Source organism: Cupressus sempervirens, chromosome 10, assembly GCF_028749045.1.
Source record: "Cupressus sempervirens isolate cs-2001-9-10 chromosome 10, ASM2874904v1, whole genome shotgun sequence".
Taxonomy (NCBI): Eukaryota; Viridiplantae; Streptophyta; class Pinopsida; order Cupressales; family Cupressaceae; genus Cupressus; species Cupressus sempervirens.
In genome coordinates, this window is record NC_143127.1 from 780,909,226 (window position 1) to 780,914,072 (window position 4,847).

Genomic DNA, 4,847 nt, shown 5'->3' on the forward strand with positions numbered 1-4,847 from the left:
ACAATGTTTACTGAACTATTTTTTTTTTTGAAGTTTAAACAACATCAAGATAACATTAATGCGGAAGCAATATGAACATACACATCAAATACACATATGAAAATATAGATATAGTTTCAATTCCTCAAGAGTTCCTTTACGTTGAGTCTCATTTAATAATTTTAAATTAATTAGTTTAAGTTCCAAGTACAATGTCTCAAGATCATAAAGGAATAACAGATACATAATCACATAAGAAAATGCATAAGTATAAACAATACAATGAAAGTATATCCAATTAATAACATCCACTGCACATGTTGCAGGGTATGTGAAAATAGATACAATACATCAGAATTCATGATAACATATATACATCATCAGAAAAGAAGTCTCTGCGATAAGAAATAAGAATGATAAAGGTACATCTTCTGCAATGAACATCCAACAGCTAGCAGTGTGAAGGGGGACCCAAATGGTAAGAAGGCACTACCTCCCGACCGCATGGTTACCTAGTCAGGCTTCCACTCCCACCGTGCAGGGAAGATAATGAACGATCCACATACGGCTATCAAATATAAAACATTCCTAGGCAAGGTACCCCTAATAGCCAAAACTATCTCAAAGGTAACACATGCTACTCAAGAAGATAAAATAATCCAAAAGTAAGACCACTCAATCCAATATTGACACCACATAACCAAACATCATACATCAACCAAGTATAAACCAAATACCAAGATCATAAGATAAAGTCAACGAAAGATAATCACCTCAAGTCAAAAACCACATGTCAAAAGTACAACATCCATGAATCACCAATCATCATTAATGAGAGTAAATAACCATAATAAACACATCCGACAATAGATACACCACCAGAGGTACACAAATCTATAGAGAAGACTTAGGCTACATACTAGGGAGTGTCATCACATGGCTGCTTGAGTTACCCTGGACTGATCTCTTAAAAGACCCCGGACCCTCAAGCGCTGAGTTACCCTAGACTGGTTACTCTGAACCTTGGACCCTCAACATCATACATATGGAAACTAGAAAGCCCTCTCAAGAAGACGAGGCACTCATCTCATTCTCATCCTTAGTCTATACAAGCACTCAAGGCATGGGTAGATCAAAAATCTCTAACTTATCTTTTTAGTGTGTTTTCCCCCCAAAAGTTTTAATTACTAGATTATCACTTATTACATAACTTGCATTAGGTTACCCTGGTACTGACCACTTTGGGTCCCAGACCCCTATGCAAGCCACTCCCAAGTCACGTACCTAGAAAACCTCTCCTAAGAACATAGAAACATAGTTGTGTCCCATACCACAACAACCCTAAAGATCAAACTCAGTTTTTTAACAGGCAACCTAATAATAAGATGGCTCTCCCATTCAAGTACACATAAATTTCTCCACAAGTAAATCTCACAAATATAATCTCAATTTGAATCACATAACACATCATGACAACTAGCCACATAATTGGTATCAAAGAAATTTCATAAAACCTTTGGTGTACGTCCTGGACTGGTCAACATCTAATCAACACCAAAATCCAAAAGCATAGATAATACAAGCAACACAGTATAGTTTCATAGTCTGGGTTTGGTTTGAGAATACACTATTTGATTACAAGTAAAGTTTTAGTTTACGTTACAAGTTATAAGATTCTCCATTTATTCCATCCAATAACCCATTCATTTATTCAACTCAATATATATAAAATTATGATCACTTTTCCTAAAAGAATAGTCTGAGTATACCCATTTATTTAAATTATTAAAATAATAATCATTGGTATTTAAATAATACTACATTATTTAAAAATCAATTTTATTGTTAATAATGAAGTAACGAAATTAATCATTAATTAAATTCAATTAAACTAATATTAATTAAATTAATTAATAATTATACAAGACCTAACTATATTACCAATAAGGGTGAGTGAGTAGCCGAGTTGGTGTGAAGGCGAGTCGTGAGGCGTAGTGTTAGGCTAATGATCCCAGTGCTACGCATCAACTCCGATTCGAGTCACACTAGGTTTACTACAAAACCTTTTTGGTCGTTGTTGAGAATGGTGATTTTGTTCAGAACAGAGGAAGACGATTTAGAGTAGAGGAAATTTAATCCGGTGCTATGGTGCTCAAGACAAAAGTTTGCCGCTTCAGCGGTTCGAAGATTTACCCTAGGAAGGGTATCAGGTTTATCCGTTCAGATTCACAGGTTTTCCTATTTCTCAATTCCAAGTGTAAGCGGTACTTCCATAACCGTTTGAAGCCATCCAAGTTGACATGGACTGCAATGTATCGGAAGCAGCATAAGAAGGATATTAATGCTGAGCAAGTCAGAAAGACAAGACGCAAGACGAGCAAGCCTTATTCAAGGTCCATTGTTGGTGCTTCTTTGGAAGTTATATAGAAGAAAAGATCCGAGAAAAAAGAAGTTAGAGCGGCTGCCCGTGAGGCTGCTTTGAGAGAAATTAAAGAAAGAATAAAAAAGACCAAAGATGAGAAGAAAGCAAGAAGGTAGAGACTATCTCAAAGTCTCAAAAGACACAAACCAAGTTGCCTAAGGCTGCAATGCCTAAAGGTCCCAAGCTTGGTGGTGGAGGCAGAAAGCAGTGAAGAGGAAGTTGTTCTTCCTAGTTTTTTCCAAGGAGTAATTGCGGCTGCTTTAGTTATTTAGTAGTTTTAAACGATTCTAAGGATTTATTTGAACTATATTACCAACCATTAATAATTTTCCAAAGTTAATAATTACTGATAAATAGAATCTATTATTAAAAGAATAATTAAAATTATTAATATTTAATAATTTATAATTACAATTCGTTAATAATTAATATTTAATAATCTTTAAATTCATTATATATTAATAATTTTATAATAATTAAGGATCTAAATTTAAATACAAATTAAATTTAACTACACTAATTAACAACTTTATAATCTTAAAATTTAACATATATATTACAGTACAAGTCAATTCTTATAAAGCGATTTAAAATCGTTGACTCATATATAAGGTCGTGTGACTGATACAGGCCTATTGCGTACTATAGGCGATGTTAGATGTATGGAAAGAGGGGTGCAGTGGGGAATAACCCCCGCCCACCCAAATGTATTGTTTAATATATATATTATTAACAACTAAACAATCGACCCTTTGAAAGAAGTCGTGTGGCTAGCCTTACAGGCTTTAATGCCGCAACATTAATCAAGTTGTGCGGCTCGCTGCATCAGCAGGTCCGCCGGCTAATGAAATAGGTAAGTGGTGTTATAATATTTGTTTATTATTATTTTATTTTACTTTTCTTAAAAATTAATATGATTTATTATATGTGAAATTTAAGAATTACTTTATAATTTTATAATTTTTATTTTATTTAAAATTTATGAATTACATTTCAACAACTCCAAAATTATATATATATATAACATTTACATTATTATCTCGTCAAGAAAATTAAGTTTAACCTATCAAATTTCTAATTCAAAAATTTCCTTTTATTTCAAACTTTCCACTTTACTTTACTTTAAATTAATTTATTAACTTTAATCTCATGCGCACTAGAATAAAATATCTTAATCAAGTTCACATATTTTATCTTTTAAATTAATCTCTTATATTTTAAACTCATTCATGCAAACTTAAATCATTTTCATAATTTAATATCTTTCAACTTCTTAATTTATTTTTGAAAGTTTTAATTTGATAAATATTTATTAACTTAAATAACAATAATATTTAGCATTTATTTAAAAATGAACTCTAAATATATTATTATTAAATTAAATAAATATTATCTCGTTCTAAATTTATTCTTAAAACTTTTATCTTCAAATCCAATTCTTTATATTTAATTAATTTCTCAATTTAATTAAATATAATTAAATATTCATAATATCATAATAATTTTTCATTAAATTAAATCATTAATTTAATCTTTTAATTAGACTTAATTAATAGAAATTCATCAAAGACTCACAAAACAACATACGCACAAATTACTCACAGGTTTTAAAAAGGGTAGACAGTCTGTTATGAGTCCTCCTTGCAGGACAAGTATTATAGGCTTATGGCTAGGATTGGACCTGATCATTATCTTCCCATTCTCACCATTTGAGTATTTGTAATAGGACACGCTCATCCTGGCAATTCAGGGAAGTCGATGCCCGGTACCTGCATCCTGCATAAAAGACGAGCATGTACATGTATATAATATATAAACTAGACAGACAATGGCGGGGAGTGGTTCATCGTGTAGATCCCGACTAGCAGGTGACTACGACTCCCTCCCTTAACCACATCAAACACGTCAAACAGAAAGATAAAATAAACACGCGCACCATACACATGCAAGTATGGGGCAAGTATCGTAAAAATCACAAGTCTAACATCAAATGCGTACATATAATAATTGCATCTCTATCAATACAACATAATCATCATTAAAGACATCATGTTAACATTTTTATGAAAGAAACCACATTTACTAACTAGGAATCATCAAAACATTATTAACATCATGCGAAATGAAATCAACTAAACAATTATAACCGATATATTTGTAATTCAAGACATGAAATAATATCATAATATTGTAAATCCAGTTTCTCTAAAACTAATCAATGCATAAAATCAGCCTAAGGAATTTGACAATGATAACAGAAATGTGAACTAGGGGCAGGCACTACAGAAAATAATTTCTTGAACAAGACTAAATTTCAAAGGACTTTCATTACTAATTCTATTGTGAAATTAGGTGTTGAAAAATAAATTATTTTAGCAAAACAAATATAAGTAACCTGTTTTAGTGTATGAATGATAATCTCACCGTAAGACAATTATAATGCAAG

The 4,847-nt window shown here is 31.6% G+C and overlaps 1 pseudogene; it reads left to right on the forward strand.

Moving 5' to 3' along the window:
• The first annotated feature begins 2,070 nt into the window (after positions 1-2,070).
• Positions 2,071-2,676, forward strand: LOC149536208 (large ribosomal subunit protein eL24 pseudogene; annotated as a pseudogene).
• The last annotated feature ends 2,171 nt before the right edge of the window (positions 2,677-4,847 follow it).